The sequence below is a fragment of the Bubalus kerabau genome, chromosome 11 (assembly GCF_029407905.1).
Source record: "Bubalus kerabau isolate K-KA32 ecotype Philippines breed swamp buffalo chromosome 11, PCC_UOA_SB_1v2, whole genome shotgun sequence".
Classification (NCBI taxonomy): domain Eukaryota; kingdom Metazoa; phylum Chordata; class Mammalia; order Artiodactyla; family Bovidae; genus Bubalus; species Bubalus kerabau.
The window spans coordinates 39,836,222-39,850,437 of record NC_073634.1 but is presented as its reverse complement, the minus strand read 5'-3'; positions in this window follow the sequence as shown (position 1 = coordinate 39,850,437).

Genomic DNA, 14,216 nt, shown 5'->3' with positions numbered 1-14,216 from the left:
AAAAGCAGAGACATTACTTTGCCCACAAAGGTCCATCTAGTCAAAGCTGTGGTTTTTCCAGTAGTCATGTATGGATGTGAGAGTTGGACTATAAAGAAAGCTGAGCAGCGAAGAATTGATGCTTTTGAACTGTGGTGTTGGGGAAGACTCTTGAGAGTCCCTTGGACTGCAAGGAGATCCAACCAGTCCATCCTAAAGGAAATCAGTCCTGAATATTCATTAGAAGGACTGATGCTGAAGCTGAAACTCCAATACTTTTGCCACCTGATGTGAAGAGCTGACTCATTAGAAAAGACCCTGATGCTGGGAAAGATTGTGGGTGGGAGGACAGAGGATGAGATGGTTGGATGACATCACCAACTCAATGGGCATGAATTTGAGTAAACTCCAGGAGCTGGTGATGGACAGGGAGGCCTGGTGTACTGCAGTCCGTGGGGTCACAAAGAGGCAGACATGACTGAGTGGCTGAACTGAACTGATCCAGTTATCTAGCACCATTTGTTGAAAAGACTATTCTTTAAATTGTTTTGGCACCTTTCTTGAAAATCAGTTGACTAGATGTATAAGTTTATTTCTGGAATCTCAGTTCTATTCCATGAGTCTGCATGTCTATCCTTGTCCTAATCCACACCATTTTGATTTACTGTAGCTTTGTGTTAAGTTTTGAAACTAGGAAGTGTGACTACTCCAACTTTGCTCTTCTTTTTTAAGGTTGTCTTGCCTGTTCTAGCCCCCTTGCATTGCCATATGAATTTTGGAATCAGCTTTGATTTCTTTAAAACAAAACAAAACAGGCACCTGGGATTTTGAAAAGTATTGTATTTTCTCTGTAAACCAGTCAGGGTATTTTGCATTTTAACAATATCAGTTGTTCCAGTCCTTGAACATGCACTGTCTTTCCACGTATTTAGATCCTCTAATTTCTTTCAACAATATTTCATAATTTTCAGTTTAAAAGACTTGCAGTCTTTGAAACACTTATTCCTAAGTGTTTTATTCTTTTTGAGAGTGGGATGGAAATAGAATGAGTTAAAATACCATAGAGCTTACTTTTCTCACAGAGATTGTCATTTTTACTGAATGAATGTTCTTCTGGTTATAGTAAGCTTTTGGTTAATTTTCAAAGTTTTGAAGTAATTGATTTCAACCACTTTTGCCAGTGTCTCATTTCTTTCATGGAGAAATGAATTTTCCCAAAGTCTTTTCTACCAGAAATCAGAACTATTATTTATACCACTGCCTTATTTTGGTTAACCTTCTGGTCTCTGTGGAAATTTGAGACACAGAGACAGGTGACTCAAAAAAGAAGTATGAAGCAGAAGTTTATTGGGTCACAGGGCATCTTGGAGGCTTTATTAACAGACAGATAAATTGGGTTAAAATTGCCATTACTTGGACCACAGAGTGGTGTAACTAAGACGTGGTGTAACTAGATGTTGTTGCTCCATGAACCAGAAACGAGAGAGCCATCAAGTGTCCAATAATAAGGCATGTTTCTTTGTACAGGTTCAAACCAGGAGGAATATCATTACGTCCAAAATCTAAGAATGACAAATGTATTTTAAGTGTCAACTTTAATCAATTTACAGTTATAACCTGGTGTTGAGAAGATTCTGTGATCATATGTGACAGTGCCTATCACTGTATGAATCTAGTCCAGCTAGAAAATAATGACCACTGAAATAGGGTGAATGTGGAGAACAAAGGGATAATTTAGGAAGCTGTGGGCAGAGTTAAATGAAGTTAATAAGGAGCATGCTGTACCATAGCCAGAAATAGTGATGACCACTTCAAGGCCAAAAGGACCTTTGATAGGATTGATTAAAGAAATGAGAGTTTTATTGACTGATACACAGATCTTCTTTTTTGCCATTTCTTTACCACAACTGAGATTAGTTGTAGTAAAATCAAGACTTTGTCCTTTAAAATTTCAGAATTTCTTCTTGAAAATGCTTCGTTATACTTTTAGAGCTAAATAAATTAAATTATTACATTCTTCTGTCAAACATTCCAACTCTATCTAATGTAGTGAGAGGTGCTATATTACCAGGCCATTTCTCTATAGACCTAATTATCTTGCTTAATCCTCACAACAGTATTGCTTTGTTTGAGGGCCTCTAAGATTGTTCTCACTTCTGACACTAACTGCAAGTTCTAGGGTCCCCAAGATCACCTTTTGTTGTTCAGTCATGCCTGACTCTTTGTGACCCCATGGACTGCAGCATACCAGGCTTCCCTGTCCATCACCAACTCCCAGAGTTTGTTCACACTCTTGTCCATTAAGTCAGTGATGCCATCCAACCGTCTCATCTTCTGTCCCCACCTTCTCCTCCCGCCCTCAATTTTTCCCAGCATCAAAGTCTTTTCCAATGAATTGGTTTTTCTCATCAGGTGGCCAAAGTATTGGAGCTTCAGTTTCAGCATCAGTCCTCCCAATGAATATCCAGGGTTGATTTCCTTTAGGATTGACTGGTTTGATCTCCTTGCTGTCCAAGGGACTCTCAAGAGTCTTCTCCAGAATTACAGTTCAAAAGCATCAGTTCTTCAACATTCAGCCTTCTTTATCATCCAACTCTCACATTCATACATGAGTACTGAAAAAACCATAGCCTTGACTATCTAGACCTTTGTCAGCAGGGTGATATCTTTGTTTTTTAATACAGTGTCTAGGTTTGTCATAGCTTTTCTTTTAAGGAGCAAACGTCCTTTAATTTCATGGCTGCAATCACCATCTGCAGTGATTTTGGAGCCTGAAAATAAAGTCTGTCACTGTTTCCATCTTTTGCCCATCTATTTGCCATGAAGTGATAGGACTGGATACCATGATCTTAATTTTTTCAATGTTGAGATGTTGAGTCTTAAGTCAGCCTTTTTACTCTCATCTTTCATCTTCATCAAAGAGGCTCTTTAGTTCCTCTTCACTTTCTGCCATTAGGGTGGTATCATCTGCATATCTGAGGTTGTTATTTCTTCCAGAAATCTTGATTCCAGCTACTTCTTCATCCAGCCTGGCATTTCGCATGATGCTGCTGGTGCTGCGAAGTAACTTCAGTCATGTCTGACTCTGTGCGACCCCATAGACGGCAGCCCACCAGGCTGCCCCGTCCCTCAGATTCTCCAGGCAAGAACACTGGAGTGGGTTGCCATTTCCTTCTCCATTTTCATGATGCACTCTGCATATAAGTTAAATAAGCCAGGTGACAATATGCAGCCTTGATGTACTCCTTTCCCAGTTTTGAACCAGTCCATTGTTCCCATGTCTGGTTCTAACTGTTGCTTGTTGACCTGCATACAAGTTTCTCAGAAGGCAGGTAAGGTGGTCGGATATTCCCATCTCTTGAGGAATTTCCTACAGTTTGTTGTGATCCACCCTTAGGTCTAATAATTTGCTAGGAGTCACAGAATTCACTAAAGCTCTTATACTCATGGTTACAGTTTATTACAGTGAAAGGATACACATTAAAATCAGCAAAATTAAAAGGTGCATAGGGCAGGTCCAGGAGAGATCCAAACATGAGTTTCCAGTTGTCTCCCCATGGAATTGTGGACAGAACTAACTTCTCTCGGTCCTATGTTAGAGACACATGAAATATTATCACCTGGGATTTTGTGTCCAAACCTGGGTTTTGGTGTCTAGCATTTTTATTGAGCTTGGTCATACAGCCATGGTTGACTACCTCCATCGCTGACCTTTGTCTCCAGAGCCAATAGTGGTCAAACTAAAACTGCATGGCCCAGGACCCATCCCCAAATAATCATATTGTTGCAGTGACTATCTGGCATGGCCCAAGGTCCTTAGGTCAACAAAGACACACTTATCAGTCAGGGTATTCCAAAGTCTTAGAAGTGACCTCATAGGAGCCAAGGGTAAATGTCAGTCCTCTGTTTAGGCAGGGTTAATACTTTATTATACAAACATGTAGGGTTATAGAATCCTGATTTTAAAAACAGAATGGAGGAAACCCTTAAGGCAGGCAGACATCTGATCGAGATTTTTCTTTTGTCCTTGTAGCTCAATGATACTTTAGTGTATATAAAAATTACTATACCACAAATTTCATGTTCTAGACATCCTAAATGATGTGAAGGACTTTCAAAGGACTTTTTTACTTTACAGCTTGACTTTTAAAAATACCTTCTCATTATACCCAGCTCCCACCACAATGAAATACTGAAGCCTCTAAATACCAAAGCAGAAATAAGCATAAAGAAACAGAAACAACCTAAATAATGAAATTTTTTTTTTTTTTCAGAAGAGCTTAATTTGGAAACGCAGCATCCGTTAGAGCTGCAATTAAGATTCTAGCCTTAAAAACTCCATTAGGTAGTAGGCTTCTTCAACTCATTTGCTTGTGATTGTGAAACAAAGAGCTGAGAACTCTGGGCATCATTTTTGGCATGTTTCCTTCTAGTGCAAAGCTGACTAGAGAATGAGGAAATGTGATTACCTAAGAGTAAAATGTTAGGCATTCTTTATTTACAGAATTTAAAAAGATAGTTTACAGAATCATTTGAAGAAAGTTTTATAATAAAGAAGTTAATTGGGCTTCCCTGGTGGTCCAGTGGTCAGGAATCTGCCTGGCAATGCAAGGGACACCAGTTCATCCCTGGTCCAGGAAGATCCCACATGCTGCAAAGCAGCTAAGCACATGTACCACAATTACTGAGCCAGCGCTCTGGAGCCCACGAGGTGCAACTACTGAGCCCTCGAGCTGCAAGTACTGAACCGTGCACCTTAGAGCCTGTGCTCCACCACAGGAGAAGCCATCACAATGAGAAGCCTATGCCCCACAACTAGAGAGTAGCCTGTGTGCAGCAACTAAGACCCAGTGCAGCGAAAAAATTGAGTACATAAATCTTTTTTCTTAAAGTTTCCCAAAAAAGTTAATCATCACAAACAAGCAAAAAGTAATAGGAGGAGAAGGGGATGATAGAGGATGAGATGGTTGGATGGCATCACTGACTCAATGGACATGAGTTTGAGCAAGCTCCAGGAGTTGGTAATGGACAGGGAAGCCTGGCATGCTGCAGTCCATGGGGTCATAAAGAGTCAGACATGACTGAGCGAATGAACTGAACTGAAAAAGTAACCTATTTTCTCTCTTCCTCACAAAGTTCACTCTTTCAGAGGTGTGCAGTCTGGTTATACATCTTTGACTTTGTTGTACATATAACAGCACTGGGCTCTGCCTTCCTGGATGAAATACTAGAGATCATCTTGATATAATTTATCAGCCAATGGCATTCTCTCCATAAATCTTAATAAATTAGTAATGAATTTCTGTGGTCAAAAGGGCTTTTTTCCCTTCCCTTTTTACATTTTGATTTATAGTATGCCCTTTCCTGGGTGATTCTCCCTAATGGTTACATGTAGCCTGTGTCCTCTTTACACCATAAATTCAAATACCCAGTGAAATATCCTCTTACTAATAAGTATATTTTTTGTATAACACATTAGTAATTAACTTGGCTAATTTGCTTTTTCAAAAAACAAACCTTTGTTGCACAATAGATTAAACCAATAGTTTCCAGACTTTATGATTTCATAGACTAGGAAAATTCCCAAAGTTTTTTTCTGGGGGAACTAACATAGAGTTGTCAAATATTTTCTTTTGCCAAGTAAAGACTCTACAAGGAAAAAAAAGATCCCTAAAATCTAGTATCAGAATCATTTTACAAAAGAACATTTTTGTAGTTAATATATGAGTTACTCAATATGATTTACTGATTTGTCTTATTTTTCTACTTACATCCTACTTTTTATGTCCAGGTTCAAGATCATTCTTTTAGTAATAATTTCAGAGAAGGTCAGTGGGTAATACAGGGCATTACTGTAAGTGATTAAAACCATGGACTCTGGGGAACAATGCCTGTGCTTGCAGCTGAATTCTACCAAAAATTTAGAGAAGAGCTAACACCTATTCTACTCAAACTCTTCCAGAAAATGGCAGAGGAAGGTAAACTTCCAAACTCATTCTATGAGGCCACCATCACCCTAATACCAAAACCAGACTAAGATGCCACAAAAAAAGAAAACTACAGGCCAATATCACTGATGAACATAGATGCAAAAATCCTTAACAAAATTCTAGCAGACAGACTCCAACAACATATTTAAAAGATCATACATCATGACCAAGTGGGCTTTATCCCAGGGATGCAAGGATTCTTTAATATCCGCAAATCAGTCAATGTGATACACCATATTAACAAATTGAAAGACAAAACCCATATGATTATCTCAGTAGATACAGAGAAAGCCTTTGACAAAATTCAATATCCATTTATGATAAAACAAAAACAAAAACAAAAACCCTCCAGAAAGCAGGAATATAAGGAACATACCTCAACATCATAAAAGCCATATATGATAAACCCACAGCAAACATTATTCTCAATGGTGAAAAATTGAAAGCATTTACCCTAAAATCAGGAGCAAGACAAGGGTGCCCACTCTCACTGCTACTATTCAACATAGTTTTGGAAGTTTTAGCCACAGCAATCAGAGAATAAAAAGAAATAAAAGGAATTCAGATTGGAAAAGAAGAAGTAAAACTCTCACTGTTTGCAGATGAGATGATCCTCTACATAGAAAGACTCCACCAGAAAATTACTAGAACTAATTAATGACTATAGTAAAGTTGCAGGATATAAAATTAACACACAGAAATCCCTTGTATTCCTATACACTAACAATGAGAAAACAGAAAGAGAAATTAAGGAAACAAATCCATTCAACATTGCAATGAAAAGAATAAAATACTTAGGAATAAATCTACCTAAAAAAGCAAAAGACCTATATATAGCAAACTATAAAACACTGATGAAAGAAATCAAAGAGGACACAAATAGATGGGGAAATATACCATGTTCATGAATTGGAAGAATCAATATAGTGAAAATGAGTATACTACTCAAAGCAATCTGTAGATTCAATGTAATCCCTATCAAGCTACCAACAGTATTTTTCAGAGAACTAGAACAAATAATTCACAATTTGTATGGAAATACAAAACCCCTCAAATAGCTAAAGCAATCTTGAGAAAGAAGAATGGAACTGGAGGAATCAACCTGTCTGACTTCAAACTATACTACAAAGCTATAGTCATCAAGACAGATTGGTACTAGCACAAAGACAGAAATATAGGTCAATGGAACAAAATGGAAAGCCCAGAGATAAATTCATGCACCTATGGACACCTTATCTTTGATAAAAGAGGCAAGAATATACATTGGAGAAAAGATAATCTCTTTAACAAGTGGTGCTAGGAAAACTTGTCAACCACTTGTAAAAGAATGAAACTAGAACACTTTCTAACACCATACACAAAAGTAAACTCAAAATGGATTAAAGATCTAAACATAAGACCAGAAACTATAAAACTCTTAGAGGAAAACATAGGCAAAACACTCTCTGACATAAATCACAGTAAGATCCTCTATGATCCACCTCCCAGAGTAATGGAAATAAAAGCAAAAATAAACAAATGGGACCTAATTAAACTTAAAAGCTTTTGCACAATGAAGGAAACTGTAAGCAAGGTGAAAAGACAGCCTTCAGAATGGGAGAAAATAATAGCAGATGAAGCAACTGACAAAGAATTAATCTCAAAAATATACAAGCAGCTCCTGCAGCTCAATTCCAGAAAAATAAACAACCCAATCAAAAAATGGGCCAAAAAACTAAACAAACATTTCTCCAAAGAAGACATACAGATGGCTAACAAACACATGAAAAGATGCTCAACATCACTCATTATCAGAGAAATGCAAATCAGAACTACCATGAGGTACCATCTTATGCCAGTCAGAATGGCTGCTGCCAAAAAGTATACAAATGCTGAAGAGGGTGTAGAGAAAAGGGAATCCTCTTACACTGTTGATGGGAATGCAAACTAGTATAGCCACTATGGAGAAACAGTGTGGAGATTCCTTAAAAAACTGGAAATAGAACTGCCATATGACCCAGCAATCCCACTGCTGGGCATACACACTGAGGAAACCAGACTTGAAAGAGATACGTGTACCCCAATGTTCATCGCAGCATTGTTTACAACAGCCAGGACATGGAAGCAACCTAGATGTCCATCAGCAGAAAAATGGATAAGAAAGCTGTGGTACATATACACAATGGAATATTACTCAGCCATTAAAAAGAACGCATTTGAATCAGTTCTAATGAGGTGGATGAAACTGGAGCCTATTATACAGAGTGAAGTAAGTCAGAAAGAAAAACACCAATACAGTATACTAATGCATATATATGAAATTTAGAAAGATGGTAACGATGCCCCTGTATGTGAGACAGCAAAAGAGACACAGATGTAAAGAACAGTCTTTTGAACTCTGTGGGAGAAGGCGAGGGTAGGATGATTTGAGAGAATAGCATTGAAACGTGTATATTATCATATGTGAAATAGATCTCCAGTCCAGGTTCAATGCATGAGACAGGGTGCTCAGGGCTGGTGCACTCAGATGATCCTGAGGGATAGGATGGGGTGGGAGGTGGGAGGGGGGTTCAGGATGGGGAACACATGTACACCCATGGCTGATTCATGTCAATGTATGGCAAAAACCACCACAATATTGTAAAGTAATTAGCCTCCAATTAAAAAAAAAAATGCATGTGCTTGAATCCCCATTTGGCTACTGACTAGCTGTGTGACCTTGGGCAAGTTACTTAACCTCCCTGTGTATTAGTGTCATCATTTCTAATATGGTAAATATAAATAATATCTTAAAGTGTTATGGAGATTACTGAGTGAAAACATACAAAGCACTTAGAATAGTGCCCTGTAAAATTATTACATAGCACTTGCTGTTATTATTAATCTGTATATGTTAGAAAATGTCCATGTTTTGTCTTCATTCTTGAATTACAGTTTAATTAACCATGAAATACTATGTTGACCATTATTGCTTTCAGCATTTCAAGATACTACTCCACCATCTTCTTAACATCTGTTGTTGTGAATGCAAAGTCTGTTGCCATTGTGATTGCCTTCCCTTTATAGGCAAGAATCTCTTTTCTCTATTTGCTTCAAAGCCTTCTTTCTTTATACTTGATGTTCTGTGGTTTCATTATTATGTGTTCATGTGTGAGTTTAATTGCATTTTTCTACCTCAAAATTATTTGCTTCTACAAATTGAAGACTCACATCTTTCTTCAGTCCTAGAAAATTCTTAATCATTGTGTAAATTAGGATGAGATTCTGCTGCAAGTGACAAAAGCAAACCAAAAAACCCAGAAAAACTCTGAATCAGAGTAATGTATATAAGATAGAAGTTTCTTTCTCACATAAATTAGGCCTTCCAGGTGGTGTTTGATGATGCCAGGGGCTCAGGGACCCTTCTATTTTATTGTTCCACTGTGCTCCACAAGTAGATTCTCTGCTCAAACCTTAGCATCTGCATTCCAGTTACTAGGAAGGAAAAAGTATAAAGAAGGGCCTGCCTCCTCCCTTTAAGTATATTTCTGGAAGCTGTTCTGCCGTTATAGTTATATCTCAGAAGATAGTCATATGGTCAGTCCAGACACAAGGGAAGCTGGAAAATACTGTCTTTAGTCTAGGCAACCAAATTCCCAGCTGAAAATGGGTAATTCAATGAATAAGGCAGAGGGAGAGATTGGTTACTGGAAACAAGTAGTAGTCTCCCTCATAGCCATTTTTCTGGTTGCAGATTTCTCACGTATTCCCTCTATTATGTCCTTCTGGAACTCTCCGTAACATTACATTCTGACTAACATTCTGTTCTCTTTGCCTCCTTCTAATATGTTTTAATCTTTTTATGTTATATTCTGTGAGATTTATTCAGCTTTATCTTCCAATTTACTGGTTTTCTTTTGAGCTATGTTTTGTCTACTGAGTTAAGTTTTTTTAAATGATATATATTTTATTGAAGTATAGTTGATTTCCTATACTATATTAAATTCAGGTGTACAGCATGGTGATTCAGTATTTTAACAGAGTATACTCCATTAAAAGTTATTACAAGATAATGGCTATAATTCCTTGTGCTACACAGTATATCCTTATTACTTACCTATTTGATACATAGGAGTTTGTATCTCTAAGTCCCATACCCCTAATTTGCCCCTCTGCATTACCTCTCTCCTTTGGTTACAGCTAGTTCTTTTTTTTTTTTTTTTTACAACTAGTTGTGTTCTGTATCTGTGAGTCTGTTTCTGTTTTGCATATACATTCATTTATATTAGTTTTTAGATTTCACATATAAATAATATCATACAGTAGTATTTATTGTTCTTTGACTTACTTCACTTAGTATAATACTCTCTAGGTCCATCCATATCACTGCAAAAAATGATATTTTTTTATCTTTAGAATTTCTATAACTTTTTCCCTGAAATATGCCTGTTATTTTTTACTGTATAGTTTTTATTCTTTTATGTCTCAGATCATTTAAGTGTACTGTACTTACTTCATAGTCTCTCTGCCCTACTGTCTGTAATTCTTGGGGGAATGAATTCTCCTAACTTCTTCCCATAAAATAGACACACACACATGTGTTAGTCACTGATATGTGACTGATAGTCATAGTGTTAGTCACTCAATCTTGTCCAACTCTTTGCAACCCCATGGACTGTAGCTTGCCAGGCTCCTCTGTCCATGGAACTCTCTAAGCAAGAATACTGGAGTGGGTGGCCATTCCCTTCTCCAGGGGATCTTCCTGACCCGGGGATTGAACCCAGGTCTCCTGCTTTGCAGACAGATTCTCTACCATCTGAGCCACCAGCAAAGCCCTGTGTGTGTGTATGTGTTTTCATCTCATCTTGGGCATTTCTTTCTATACTGTCTCATGTATCTAGGATTGTAAAGGGTTATTATGGAGCAGTTTTGTATTTGTCTCTGCCTGCAGCCTTCAGGTTTTCGTGGTTTGTGCCAGCTTTTCTATTGCTACCTCTGTTTCAGTTTCCTGCACTATTCATGAATGCACATTTGGCCTACACGCCTGTGCACAGTTCAGTTTGGGAGATACATCATGTGGGTGGTAATCATTCTGTTCTCTCCCCTAATTCTCAGGCTAATGAGAGGAGATATTCTAGAATACTTTTCAAAGCAGCAAATCTCTTCTGGAATCCTGGCTGTATGTTAAGCCCAACTCCACTGCTTGGAATCTCAGCTCCCTTTTCAGCTCAGATATTAAAATCCCAGCCCTTAAGTTCAACTTCTGATTCCACTTCTTCAGTTGCCTCTTTAGCCTCACCCTTTACTCACCACTTTTTAGCATTCTCTTTATTTCTGGTATTTGAGAATTTTAATTTCTTGTTTTAGTGCTTAGTTGTGTATTTCAACTTTTGAAATATATTTTATTGAGCTTTTATCTGTGTTAGGAATGATTGGTGTTTTCCATATCAACTTAGTCCATCATAGTGATAAAAAGTCTGGCAAAGAGAATTTTAAACCCCAAAGCAATAGAATGAAAATCTTTCAATAAAAGTGTTGAAATTATTTGCCTTGATATTTCTTATACTGTCTTTGTTTACTCATTTGTGATGGGCCAGCATTGCCCTGTGGTTGACATTTCAGAATTAATGGACAAGAGCATTGGGATTAGATTCATGTCCTCGCTCTGTTGCTTGCTAATTGCAGACTTGGGGAAATTACTTAAATTCTCTGAGCCTATGATTAGCTGTAAATTTGACATATTATTATTTGCCTGCTTCATAGAAGTTTTATAAGGATCAAATGAGATAGTAGACTAAAAAATATGTTAAAGCTTAAATCACATAATGTAAATTTATGATATTATTAATAGCAGTGTCAAGGATTGAAACCATTAACACATTCGTTAAGAAGGTTTTAAAATATTATGTGAAGAATTATTGTTTGTTTGATTTGTTATTGTTGTTTAGTTGCTGAGTTGTGTCCAACTCTCTGTGACCCCCATTAATGAAAAAAAAGATCCTGTTTCCTGGTAAAAGCTATCATTCTATGAAAATACCTAATAAGGGAACTACATGGAAACATTCAAATATTCTGGCAAAATTTAAGACCAGCACTTACACTGACAGGCAGTTATAAGTTTAATAGACTGTGGAATTCATTGTGGAGACAAAGACTCTTAGCAGTTAAAAACAGAGAATTGAACCTGAAAGTCATCACTGCATTTTGTTATTGTTTATTCAAACAATGGATACTGAAAGTCCAATTACTATTTTGTGCGGAAACATAAAATCTTTATATAATGCAGAAAAGATGTCCTCATACTTGAAAATATTGAAAATGACAGACCTAGCCTATGGCAGTAGTCCACTAACTGGATCCAGACCCTCTATCCTTCACTAAAGCATATTGTCTAAGGCAGAAGGACTGTAGCAATGCTCAGTGATTATCAGTCAACTGCGAGGTCTATCTCAGAGTATCTGTGGTCTACTCATAATTAAAGTACTAAGTTTACAAATGATTTACTTAAAGAAAATTAAAGATTGACTCAAGATGGCAGACTGATCATACACCTCTATCACTGCATACTAAATCTCATGTGTGTGAGAGTCACTCAATCATGTCCAATTCTTTTGCAACCCCATGGTTGGGGCCCATCAAGCTCCTCCATCATGGGATTTTCTAGGAAAGAATACTGGAGTGGGTTGCCATTCCCTTCTCCAGGCGATTTTCCCGACTCAGGGATTGAACCCAGGTCTCCCGCTCCTGCATGGCAGGCAGGCCCTTTACTGTCTGAGCCACTGATTTGGGCTAAATCTCATAAAAATAGTTAAATATTGGAATTCTTTTAGTCTGCCTTGTAATGCGACACCAGCTATTCCAGAGTTCTGGCTTTATGCAAATTTCAGTTCCAGCTTTCTACTTTGGAGGCTACAAGGTTCCAACTCTGCTCCAATGTGAATTAAAATTCAAGTCCACAGCCTTTAAAAAAAAAAAAAAAAAAAAGTGTATGCTTTAACAAATTTTTTTTCAAGTCCATAGCCTTTAAGACTTCTCTCCAAATCTACTAACAACCTCCATTCCTTTCCCCAACATACAGTAATGAGGTAGTCTACAAATAAACTTATTTACAAAACAGAAACAGATTGACAGACAGAAAAAAACAAACTTATGGTTACCAAAGGGAAAAGAGAGTTGAGTAGGGGTAAATTAGGAGTTTGGGGTTGTATTATATCTAACTATTATATATAAAATAGACAGGGTCCTCTGGTACAGGGAAGTACATTCAATATCCTGTAATAAACCAAGATGAAAAAAGAATATGTACATGTATGTATAACTGAATCACTTTGCTGTACACCAGAAACTAACACAGCTTTATTATAAATCAGCTATACCTCAATAAAAAAATAATAAGGTAGTCTACATGTGTTGACAAGGAGAGATCGTCAAGATAGGAATTGATACATAAAATAAGCAAGTTCTCTGTTTTGGAAATGAAGGTTTCTCTGTTTTGTGAGCTGGGCTATGAATTTTATTGTTTCATTTTATTCAGCATTTCAACGTATTTGTAATGAAAAGGATTCACTATTTGGTTTAATTTGCCATGTTGTAAGAAGCAGAAGTCCCCAATACACAAATATTTAATAATGGCATTTGGTTGTTTGCAGTCTATTAAAATGTCTTTAGTGAGGGAATAAAGATATACCTAGAGTCTTACCAGTACTATAGATAATAGAGTGCAACTGATAAGTTCCCCTGGAAAGTTGTTGTGTACGTAAATACTCTTTTAGGCATCAGAGGAATACCTTACCTACTTCCACTTGTGTGCAACACAACACAGCGATACAACAAGCTTATAATAGATAAATTTTTTGGCACAAAATGTATCAAAGAGAATAACTGGAAGAATTAACCATACCAAACTGACCAAAAAGGCAAAGAGTGAGTTAGTGCTAGAAATAATTTAAGTAAAATAGAAATCAGTTTAGGAAATATTTTGATATTCTAGGTACTCATGCCTTTGAATTAAGTGGGTATGTTTGTGTATCTTTTACTGGGAGGAATGTTTTTAGTTTTCACACTTTTAACTGTGCATAAAAGGGTTCAAAATTTTAGAATAAGGAGGAAAATTCAAGCATATGGGAGAATGTTATCCTTAAATTTAAATTTTATTTATAGTAATAGTGATGATGTGGTTACATTGATCACTGATCAGTGTGCATGATCTCATGCTTAATATCCTTATGAAGTTGCTATTATCCTAATTTTATGGATGAGGAAACTGACTTCTAGAGAGGTTAAGTAATT